At 41.4% G+C, this 12,844-nt stretch overlaps 1 protein-coding gene across 4 annotated transcripts in view; it reads left to right on the top strand.

Moving 5' to 3' along the window:
• PARD3B (par-3 family cell polarity regulator beta) overlaps positions 1 to 12,844 on the top strand; it is a 1,037,391-nt gene that overhangs the window by 900,802 nt on the left and 123,745 nt on the right. The window lies entirely within an intron of this gene.

Here is a 12,844-nt window from a genome sequence, read left to right on the forward strand (position 1 = left end):
CTCAAAGGAAAATTGCTCAGGGAGTTTTTGAGGGGAACATCCTAAAATCAAAACTAAACTCTGGGGGTGACTGCTATATTCGCCTAATGGGTCTATAGCTTTTCAACATCAAGACTGAACTTAAAGAACTGCATTCCCAGAGCTTAGCACATGGTAGGTCCCCAACATAGGATTGTTCAATGGATTGACAATCAGTGAAGGAATCACGGAATGGATGTGACTTAGCAGATTTTATACATTAGTTTTTGGAAAGCTCTCCTGATTCCTTTCAGCCTGAAAGGTCTTCTAGGAGGATAAATTGTCATTCTCTTGGAATCCAGCCTCAGAAATTGCAGAGTCAAGATATGCTTGTATTTTAAGTACTTACTTGGATTAAAAACTGAATTGCTAACAGGATTACAAAATGCCAAGTTTGCTGAGACTCAAATTGTTTATGCGCGTGTTTGGTTCTAAGTTCTTTCGTCAATCAGTACATTTCTGTTTCTAATTACAGTCAATGTTTGTGGGTTGTGTTGCTTTTTTTTTTTTTTGACACCTGCACATGAATTCGCAGTCAAAACCAGCTTCAGTAATTTGCACAGGTATAATATAACTAAAACGAGGCTCGTAACCACCGATGTGTCACCTATGCTACGTGGCTAATGAATTCAGAGGTGTTGTACCTCAATTCACATTGGGATTCAGGAAACAGTCTGCTATTTTTCCCATTTTCACTCCCACCATGTTGCAAAACATTTTTAATGAGCACTCTAACAATTTTCCTCATTCCAGGAGCATGGCGTTTTTAGTAGATGATGCAACGTAATTTTCATTTGTGATTCCTTATTTGTGCCCGTCCTTGGAATCTCTGTATTTGGATGCAAGAAAAACGAAAATGCCCGGGATTGCCATGATTCTCCAAAATGTAATGTCTGTTACTGCCACCAATCAATTGAGTTATAGACTCATAGTCAAGTCCCTGAAGTTTGGAAGTGGTTTTGATGGGGGCTCGCTGCCACATCTCAGATATGACCCAGGCACCGGCTCATGGGTCAGAGCCTTCCATATGCTGTGATGAAGAACCATCCTGAACAATTCTGCGCCCAGTTTTTAACTTGCACCCTGACCTGAGCTGACACCTGTAGAATGGCAAGTAATTTCTCTGTGGCTCCTAACAATCAGAGGCCTAGTTAGAGAAAAAGTCATTTCAGCATCAGCTAACAATTATTTTTTTGCCCTGAATATCCTTCTCTGCCCTCTTATTTGGTTTGAACTAACTCACCTAATTGGAGTCAACCACTGAAAAAGAGTGGGCTGCCGGATTTGTTGTTCCTGAATGCCCCGTGCTAAAGCATGTCTTGGGGATGACATCTCTTTTTTCCTTAAAACGTAAAAGTTGCAGAATTTGAACAAGAGCTGCAAAATATTGTTGCAAGGGTGCACTCCATAAGGAGAACTCAACCGAAATGGGAGGGTTCCCACACCTGTAACACCTTTGGGCATCCAGAGTAGTCGGGGCCTGGCCAAACACTGCCTTCGGGGCCCTTCAAAAGGCAGCAGAATGATGTCAGTGTTAACATTTCACTGCACATTAATTCTTTAAAAAAAAAAAAAAACCTGTCATTTAATTTAAGTGCTTATATGCATATGGTTAATTAAGAAGCCAAAATTGGCTATAAGCTTGGTGAGCTCCAAGAACAGGGAGAGAGAGATCATTACGCTTCTGCTCATGGTTTAGCTATTTGTGAACCAGCTGATAATGTGCAAAATTAAGATTTCGTAAGTGGCATTTTAAATGAATGGTTAATGGCTGAAGATTAATTAAACAGTCAGAGTTGCTGAAGAAAAGGCGTTAAAAAATTATGTTTGTAGGCCAGTCAGTTGCATGCTGAACTGAAATCCTGATAGATTGTTGCCTTTCTGTTTACCAAGAGAGCATTTTAACAAAGCGAGCCTCCCAAAGCAGGAGAACGCCCCTCTCTCACACACCAGGCAGCCACGCATCAGCCTCAGGGATGTTCCATTGGAATAAAAGCGGCCAAGAAGGAGAAGGGACTAGAAAAGTGTAATATGGAGGGATCTTCCTCTAAATCCTTCATCCCAGGTAGCCAGGCACATTTTATTTCTTTTGTATGTGTTGCATAGTTCTGAGTTAGAGTAGGCAGAACCCATGGGGTTTTTTAAGAAGCTACTCGAATTCTGCAAGAGAGACAAAGAGTTGCAGTATATTGTTTTCAAGCTGGAGTGGATACTTCTTTAAGTCTGAAACTGCTAGCTGACTTGGAGGTAAAAACAAACAAACAAACAAAAAGAACTTATTTTGTAGCACTGGCTGTACCACAGGTTCTTTGGGGAAAGGTTTATTTGTGCATAAGAGGTATTATAAAATATTTTTTGAATTTGTTTGTCATAGCTCAATTCAATAAATATTGAATAAATGAATGAATGAGCTACCTACAAGTTGTGTGGGGGGGAATGTCAAAGTCTTCTTTATTTTTTTTTAAAGATTTTATTTATTTATTTGACAGAGAGAGGAAGAGAGGGAACACAAGCAGGGGAAGTAGGAGTGGGAGAAGCAGGTTCCCCGCTGAGCAGGGAGCCCAATGCAGGAATCCCGGGATCATGACCTGAGCGGAAGGCGTACTCTTTTTTTTTTTTTTTTTTTTTTTTTTTACTTTTTATTTTTTTTATTTTTTTTTTCTTTCCCCAATTTATTTATTTTCAGAAAAACAGTATTCATTATTTTTTCACCACACCCAGTGCTCCATGCAAGCCGTGCCCTCTATAATACCCACCACCTGGTACGACTGAGCCACCCAGGTGCCCCTGTCAAAGGCTTTTTTAAATGCCTTTGCATCTGTGTGGTTCAATGGCCACCCTTCTTTTTTTCTGCACCAGGTATCGGAGCGTGCCTAGGCAATGACCGTGTCCCAGCCTCAGGGACCATGTAGTCTAGTGGAGGAGACATAGGCATGTCAACAAGCAAATTGCAGCCATGCTAAATACAGTCAGAGTGGTCAAGGAGGGGAGTTAGGAATCGGGGGATGGGGGGGCGGTGGGAGGGGTACAGGAAAAAGTGTATTTTCCTATCAGTTGGAAAGGAAATTACTTCTACCTATTTTTTTAAAAAACACTAACGTCGAACTATAATTTTTCTTTTTGCGTTCACACGTTTCAATTCCCTGTTCCCAGGCAGAAGACCCACATCATGCAGGCCAGACAGTTGTGTCTCCTGTTTAAAAGTTCCCTAGAGAAGGAAATCCTGCAGCCTCCCTAGGTATCCTGTTCCACTGTTTAATCACTCTTCCAATCAAGAAGTTAATCCTATTTCCTCTTCTCCAGCCTTCTTTGGCTTGGTGGACCCTGTAAAACACCCAGGAGACCCTTCGGAAGCCTTGAGAAGTTAATTAGTCGACACTGGGCTGCTCTGGGTTCACCGGTGCGCCTTTGTCACAGTGAGGCTGTGTACCTGCACCGTTGTGATGATCCGATTTTGTTAGATCGCTAGTAAGTCAGAATCGTGTTCCTCCTGGTCTAAAGACAATGAGAGCCAATTGACATTTTAGCATATCTGAAAGAAGCTGTGTTGTTTTTGTTTTTGTTTTTTTAATTTTATTGGTTTATTTGACAGAGAGGGAGATCACAAGTAGAGAAGCAGGCAGAGAGAGGGGGGGGAGGCAGGCTCCCCACTGAGCAGAGGGCCAAATGTGGGGCTCGATCTCAGGACCCTGAGATCGTGACCTGAGCCGAACGCAGAGGCTTAACCCACTGAGCCACCCAGGCACCCCTGAAAGAAGCTGTTTTATTACATGTACAACTACCTGTTAAGTTAGACACCACTGAAGTTTGGCCTCATGTCATAGAACTCAGAAACCGAATGATATAATGTTGATAAGTAATAATATTAAGCATGATTAATAATATAGCCAACACTAGACATTACTGAGAATTTGCTCTGGCTAGACACTGCTAGTTGCTTCGCATGGATCATTTCATGCCCTGACCACGTGACCAGGTGGGACTATTACTGTCCCCGTACAAATGAGGGATCCGAGCTGCAGAGAAGTTGAGGGACTGGCCTGATATCATCAGGGATGGGCCAGGATTGATACCTACCTAGCCTAAACCCAGAGCCTAGACACTTCACCACCGTGTATTTAACCACCGTGCTGTGTTGACCGCTGTATTCATTTTTTAAAATTATTTTCTTTTTCCAGAGTTCTGTTTCATTCTGCACTCTTTTTTCCTCCCATGTGTATGAAGTCCAACTCTATAAACTTTGCTTGTTTCCGGAAGGTGATAGTACCGCTGAATAAGAGTCCCCAGGCCAGGGACTGTTCTTGCTGTAGTTATGGGCAGTTGAGTGGCAAGTCCCTTCTCGTTTAAAGAAAAAAAACAAAAGGCAATAGCAGTTCACTTTAGAAAACCTGATAATTCATAGCTTTTCCACTGTGGTACGAATCGAACTGATGCAAAAGGAAAGAAAACAGGCACTTCTGGGAGGAAAGCTGTGCCGTTGAACAGACGGGGTAAAAACTGTGCTCGCAGATTCCAGAAGCATCGGGGGAGCAGTGATGTCCAATAACTGTGGCTAAAAGCTGCATTAATTGACAAGCCACGGGTTGGAAGCTACCTCCAACCAGGATCCCTAACTCGCTGGTGCTCTTTTCATAAGCAGAGTAGGATGTGGGGGGAGGGGGGAGGTCACCTTCCATGGGGTTCTCCAGACAGAAAGGAAGCAGCTGTGACCCAGTGGCCTCTTTCTACAAAGGAAAAGCTTGGCTTTTCAAGCTGCTGCATTCAGATCACCAGGGGATCTTGTTAAAATGCAGATTTTTGATTCCAGAGGGCCGAGGTGGGCCTGAGATTCTGCGTTTCTAACAAGTTCCCGGGGACACTCACCCTGCTGGTCCCGGAACCACGCTGTGGTTAGCTGTGGTGCCGAATGAGGCAGGGCTTAATTGGTATCGATTTCTTAAACCATGTAAAATAAACATGTGGCAAATCTCCTGAAAACCTTCTGAAGTTTCAGCTGTCAGTTCCTCGTATTGGTGAGTTGGCAGAGAGAGCTCATTCCTTTCCAGGCCAGAACATGCCTTGCTCAGGTTCCGTACCCTGGGAGGGAGAGTATGGCTTCCCGTTTGGGGACTGGTATTGCCAGTGCAACCCTCAGCCTCAGTGGTCCATGTTTGGACCTCTTGATGCGCTCTGAGAAGCCTCTAACACCTTAGCAACATGCTCTGTCTCCACACTTGAATAGGCGTAAATTCGAATTTCTTTCCTCAGGTGCTGTTACCAACCTGCCAAGAAAAATTTTGCCACTACAAATCAGTAATCCATTCTTCCCACCACACCCCATTCGATTAAGAGTCTCCGTGGCTCTGTTTACTCCGACATTCGATTTAAAGGTAGTTACATTACAATTATGTATTATTTGGGGACTGGCAATATTTTAACTAAATCCTATCTTAACTCCTCTGATAAAGGATATCATCCTCATTGACCTTCTCCCTAAGCACAAAAGTTTCTGGAGTATGTCCTTTTGGATGTTTTTTTTGAATGCCAGGATTTTAGATGAACTTATGTATTCCCTTTTTTGAGCAACAACAAAAGTTGACACCACCGGAGCCATTTATAGCAGTGAAGAGAGAGGAAACAAGAATTTTTTTTTTTTTATTCCCCTGGGGGTTGGGTTGCATTTCAGTGTATTTATCAATTATGGAAAATGTCACTGAATTAGAATAAATAAGAAGATGTTCTCAATAAGACTTCCTTCTCTATGTGGGAAATAGTCAAATGGAGAACAGAGTCCCTAAGCCCAACCTAATGTCCAGACAGTGGGACTGCTTAACCTTCGTTTAGAGCAGCTCTGTCCAATAGAAATAAAATGTCAATCACATATTCAATTTTAAATTTTCAGTAGCCTCATTTCAAAAAGTAAAATTAATTTTATAATAGAGTTTATTTAACCAAATATATGCAAAATACAATTTCAACACGTGTTCAAAACAGTTATTATAGAGCTATTTTACACTCTTTTTTTTGTACTAAGTCTTCCACATCTGGTGTGCATTTTGCACTTTACAGCCCATCTCCGTTTGGACTCGTGGCATTTCAAGTGTTCAGTAGTGACGTGTGACTATTGGCTGCCATATTGGACATGACAGAAGCCCTTCAGCGTACTTCCAGTGGTGGCTGATGCTTCAGTTTAAAGTTTTCCATATGGAGTCCGGGGTAGTGGGCAGACTCTCTCATTTAAGACTAGCTCCCGTGGCAGAAAACCCGTTCTTGTGTTAAACCCTGAACTTTCCCTTCTTTCACTGAGTTTACAGCTCAAGTAAGAAAAAGACATGGAAACAATAAATTTCCACTCCCAGGGAACATACAAGTCTGCCAGCTCTACCTTTTCCATCTGTAGAAAGATGCACCCCAACTTACGAATCGGCTGCTACACAGTGAGGTAACCTCAGAATGGGTTGAGCTAGACAAGGTGCATGTCTAATCACATCCCAGATCTGTCCTTGTTTTGCCTGGAAGGAAGATGGAACCAATGATCTAGCTCAACCTGCAAGGCTCTACCTGAGACGGGAGAATGGAGCCTGGCCTTCAGACAGGAGTACGTGTAGTCCCCATGCATAAAGGTTTGTCAGCAGCTAACCCCAGACAGAAGGTAACTCATTACAACAGTATAACACCCACGCAATTCTCATTTAACTGCAATTCTTCCTCCCTCGCCAATGGTATTCATTCTAGCCAGGAATAATGAAGAAAGTGCTTTAGAGCAGAACCTTCTCTTTCCTTGGGCTTAACTCTTATTCTTGCTAAACTGATCATCTTCTCGAGATGTCACGTCTCTAGAATTTCATAATGACAGACTTCACTTCACTTAATTAATACCCACTTTTAATTACAAGCCTTCTTGCCTACTCTCGCTGCAATTTTGTGACTGTGACACGTCAATATAGAGCACCATTGTTTACTTAACTTGCTCAAGCTAGAAATCTAGGGTTCCTTCTTGAGGCTTCCATCTCCCTTAGCCCCACACCCAGACTCTTTCCCAGGAAGATCCATCACAATGGATCTTCGGTAGCCAGTGGTAGCTTTGGTTGTCTGTGGTCTGCATTTCCCCAGTGAGGAAACGCTGTGGGGTCCAACATTCCTACACACGTCTCTTGATCCATTTGTGCTTTCCCTTTGACATGCTGCTCTAAGCTGGACAAGTTTCAGTCTGGGAAGCTCTAGTGGCTGAATTAGGGAACATTGTCTTCTGCTCCCTACATGCATTGCCTTCTACAAACCCCTCACAAAATACAACTCTATCCGACGCTCTTCTGGTCCCTATCCTCCCAACTTTCTAAGGCCCCCCAACTTCAGTTGGATGACCCAAGACAATTGCTCTAATTGACCATAGTGCCATTTCTCTCTGTATCTCTTTGTTTTGGTTTGGTTTTTGTTTTTGTTTTCCAGGTGAAGCCCTATGTGTTACTCAGATTTAGCCCAAACATTACTTCTTTATTTCCTCTCTCAGATCTTGAAGCAGGAACTACATTTAATGTCTAATCCCAGCACAGTTCCCGAGGCATCTGGTATTCAATAAAGGTGTATTGAATAAATGAGTCAATCCAAGTGGCTCCGCTGTTAGCCACATGACTTTAAGATCACAGAGCTTTCTTGTCACACTCTTAGGCTGGCCAAACCTCCCAGGCTGATATGTCTTGTCTGGCCTCCTTCAGGCTGTCTCTCTGCTCTGATCCTCTCTGATGCTTGTGTTTCAGTGATCCCACAGCTTTCTCCCAGCCCTTGTTTCTTAGGGTTGGGGTGGCATGTCCTATTTCTGTTCTGTCAGGAAACACCTGTTCACCTACTTCCTCTAGGTGAAAGACTTCCCAGGACACACAAGTCACTATTCCCTCCATCTGGAGCCTCAAACACTTCCTAAAGGCACGAGGAGTAGTTACTCTTCAGAAGCTACAGGCAGCCCGATATGGCTGCTTCACCAAGAGAAAAGGCTCTTGTTGGCAATTACATTTTTGTAACTCTCTTTCCCACACCTAATATTTGTCACTGACTCTTGTTGATCTCCAGTCACCTCGACTGTCACATTCCAGAGAATTCTGCTTGAAACGAGCACTGAAACCAGCTGACCTCTAGTTCTCTAGAGTTTGCTTTGGCCATTAAAAAAAAAATTGGCTGTGATTCACTCACTTCAAGTATCTGGACACTTCTTCCATGGTCTGTAATTTCTCAAAGATACCATCTGTGTTTCTTGGGGGCACACCTCTCAGCTCTTCCAAGCCCGTGAACATAATTTGTGAGTACTGCAACCGGAAGGCCTTTAAAGCATCTTGGATCGTGTATTTTCCTCTCCCTCCTACCACGCTTTTCTTTTCTGCCTCTCTTCTGCCTTCCCTTGCTGGAGATGTCAGATGAGTTACTTAACGTCTCTGCATCGTTCCCCATCTGCAAAGACGGGAGGGTGGGACTAAGTGATCTCGGCACTTCTTTCCAGCTCCAAAATTATATGGTTCTGCGATTCTTTAATGGAAGCAAAATAGGAGTTCAGGTTGCTCTGCCTTTTCTCTGGTGCTGTTACCATGTCGGGGTCTCTTTTCCCAGCAGTGGCCTATCCTTTCTTACTCCGCTCCACTGTATCTTTAAGAATCAAATAAAAATTACTCTTTAATGTCATTATCATTTGTTTCATAAGGCCCCTTAGCTCCCTTTGAGGTTCGCTTCTCTGACCATCTCAGACCTCTTTGCTACTTCCTCTGTTAACCACAGTACCAGGGATCCAGCCTCATTCTCCCTCCGCTCACCGCTGCAGGAATGCTTCACCCGAACTCCCGATTTCAAGAATTAAAATGGGAGTGTGAAGCTCCCTAAACTCTCACACTGGGGAATCTCTTTTGTCTGTTATCCAGGTGGTTCTGTCCTTAGTTAACGAGAATTTGGCTTATGAGATTGTAAAAAGCTTTTGGCAATGGAATTTTATACACAAACACACACACACACACACACACACTTTGTGATTTTTTCCCTTACAGCAATTGAATATCAAAATTGGTAACTATACTATTAGAAACTTTACTTGTTTGCATAGAAATGTTCCCTTAAAAAAGATAAGAGAGAATCTTGTTCACTCGATGATAATATCAGAACCTTTCAAGGAAGGGCAGGGCCTGTGGGATACAAGAATACAGGAAGGTCATTCTCAGTATTTCCAGAACAATCTCTTCAGCACCACCCCTTCTCACTTAAATTCTCTGGCCTAGAATGTATTGAAATGTACCTATAAGTTTCAAACAGCTATGGGCCCTGCCTTCTGAGAGTTTATACGGTCTTCTGTGGGCCAAAGTAGAGAAAGTAATGTTTGGGTCTATGTTAAATAGGATGAAAATTGTATGGAATTTACCATCAAATCATGGGAAACTCCTCCATAGATTTCATAGCATCCTGGCCTGTTATAGACAGGTGAGCATGAAAATATTCTTTAAAACAAAGTCTGTTGTGATTTTTTTCAAGCCCAGGAATGATGTGTATCAGATATCAGAAGGGAGCATTGATCCTTGTAGTCTGACATTTGACAAATTGTAAGTTGTATCCTGGCTCATACCCTTTAATTCAGAGACTAGGAGTGTTGTTTACAGGTTCGTCTTTGTAGGTGGTTTTGTGTTGATGTTTGTTGTTGGGCCTGATAAGGTTGCCCACAGACACCTGTGGGGCCATGGTATAGAAAAAGCAGGGTTTCTCATTTTACATTTACACTTCGTTTTAGGTAACCAGAGCTAGGTTTTCAAACTGACGTATTCAGTCTCTGTTTCTACATACATTGTTTTTCTTAAGTTACAGGCATTAACTTAAGGGCATGATCAGGGAAAGCCCACTTTTATTTTCTAAGTTCAAAAGTAGTAACCTATGAGAAACTCACTGGGAAATAGCTTAACCATTACTTGGGCCCAACGGTAACATTTAAGGTAACATACTGTAGCGTCCATTTATGTTCCAAGTGAAATGAAACTTTATTTTGATTGGGACTGTCACAGGTAATTTCTGCATGTAAAATACATCTAGGGACAACTTTCAAACAGAGTTGTCACTTTTAGTTTAGCAGGCAGGAGACGCTCCATTGCTGTCAAACCCTCTTCACAAAAACATCACTAACCCAGTGACACGCAGTTGTAGAGAAGAGGGAATCACCTCTCACCTTCCTTGGAACCAAAAAGAGCAAGGTTGGTCTCTGTCAGCGTTCAGTGTGTCTGAGGGCCCTAGTTTAGCTGGGCTTCTCTCTAGCCAGCAATGCTTTTAGAGTCTTGGAATTAGATTTCTTTCTCTTGTGCTGGTTTTTGAAAGGTGTAAATAGATTAATGCATATTGTTATTCTCTGAAGGTAACATAGGATATATAAACTGTATAATATGAGTTGTCTACTCAACTCATGAACTCATGGAAAGGTAAGAAGAAAAAACAAAACTTCTCTGGATTTACACACACACACACATACACACACACTTTCTCTTTAGTGCCTTTCAGAGTTTTCCTTCTTTTCTTAAGAGAGCTGAGATGTTCACTTTATAAAGAATCAGTAAAATAATGTAGGATAAATTTTGTCCATTGTTAAAACCATGAAGTTTTGATTTAGGAGTACATGGGGCCATTATATTGAGTTTCACAATAAATATTTTGCATCTTATATAGTCTGAGATGATATATAATATGGGATATAATGTGTATCGTAAAAGGTAGGCTACGTAAGTTATGTTGATTTCTATGTGTTTGTCTCAAGACCTCACCTATTACATTCCCAAGGAATAGTCATTCTCTATTCTTAAAACTTCCTTGCTGCTTAAAATTACCAGAAGCAGAAGCCAACTGGGGCAAAACAAGATGCTGAAAAATGGTCCCACAGTCTCAGGTTCCATGGAACACCATTTGAAAACTTGGCTAGTCCTCAAACATATAATATAGCCAAATAAATCGAGGGAAGGATGAGGTCTAGACATCCCTTCCAGTCCTAGGATTCTGTGATCCCCAGAAGGTATAAGGAAGACAAGTGAGATGAGAAGTTTAATAAAGAGAAAAGAAAGGGACAGAAATGAGTAGAGAAATGGACAGTTCCTGGGATTTGAGGGAATAGCAACTGGTGACCAGTAAGTTTTAAAAATAAAGAGAATGATCAAAAATGAGAGTTGAAGTGACCCATAGAGCTAGAAGCTTGACATTTTTACAAATGCCAGTAACTCCTTGAGAAGCCCATTAAAAAAAAGAGAGAGAGATTTCTGGGCTAGGAAGTCTCCCATGATAGTTTTTGCACTATATAATCCCCCCATAGTCTCCCATTACAACCCACTCCCATGATAATTTTCAACTGCCAGACCTCTAAATACACTCCATTCTCATTAATAAAAAAGAGGATGACTTTCTTAAATTTAGCATATTACTCACTACAATATTCTGCCTTTCGAATCACAGGTTAATTTTTCATGAATCACTTATGAAAAATACAAACAAGCTTAAAATTCTATTTATGAGTCAGACGACCAACAAAGTAATGAGATTCTGTGTTATGGTAACTGTCACATCTTGTCTCAGCCCTGTTGTGTCTAAATGTTCGCTCTCTTATTAAGCTCCATTAGAGGATTTTACAATACCAAATTGTTTATACACTACTGGTTCTCTGCCGCCCGCCAGTAGGGCGTGTTTCACTCATTATTGCTGATGGTATCATACATTGTTAGTAAGAGCTGGAAAAACATGAGGCAGGAAGGCAGCATGCACTCACCGAAATGCTTCTTTCCTACATGCCATTTTGAGTATATACTTTTAAATTTGCGATTCAGTCTGGCACCTTATGAGCAGGGAACTATTTTTCCCTTTATTAAATTTAAATGACCCCACCACAACCAAATTTATATTTCTGTAAACCTAAACTGCAGCCTTGCACGGTCCCCAGTGAAATGCTTTCTCTCTCTTCCTCACCATGTTAAATTTAAAGTAACTAGTATTTGTAGCTTTCTTTATGGAGTACAAAAGCACTTTCCCAATCCCACTGCATTATCACCACTACCTTTCTTCCTAGGAAGGAAGAGGAGGAAACTAAATCTGATAGAAGAAAAACTCCTTCCCCACCTACCCCCTTAATACATACCAGATTTCGACCCCAGGATAATCAGTTCTAGCTCCAATGTTAGATACCCTCCTTTTATATTTGTTAAAGATATCTGTTATTTTCTAAATTTTCTATAACAAGTATTTTCTATTAAATTCAGTAACCAAAAAGTTAAAGCAGAAAAGAAACATCAAATCACCCGTTATCCCACAATCTAGACTTGACCATCCTTAACATTTTAGAGGCTCCTTTCCAATCTGATCTCTATATACGAAATATATAATGTGTGTTTCTGCCTAGTGTTGCCATGTTTATATACATGTGTAAGATTTACAGGCATATATAAATTCTGGTTTCTTGCCTTTTTATCATTGAATTATGCTCTTTTCTTGTTCCAGTTTGTCTTTTCAAACCCATCCCTCTTAATGGTTAAGCAAAACATTGCGGCATAGCTGTAACTTAATTTATGTAACCTTCTCCTTAATGCTGGACAGTTAGGGCATCTCAAAGGCTTCCATGTTTTAAATTATTCTCTGATAAGCACCTTTGTAGATATATCTTCCCTCACAGCTTGGATTATTTCCTTAAGACTCCTAGAAGGGAAATGCATCAAGAGCTTACAACGTAGTGCCAATGGTTTTCCAAAAAAATTGAAGCAAGGCTTCCACCAGCGATGTTGGAAAGAGCTCATTTCAACCCATACCTGACAACATTGAATAGTATCTCTTCCCCACCCCCCGTAAATCTTTGCTAATTGGG

Source organism: Neovison vison, chromosome 3 (genome assembly GCF_020171115.1).
Source record: "Neovison vison isolate M4711 chromosome 3, ASM_NN_V1, whole genome shotgun sequence".
Classification (NCBI taxonomy): domain Eukaryota; kingdom Metazoa; phylum Chordata; class Mammalia; order Carnivora; family Mustelidae; genus Neogale; species Neogale vison.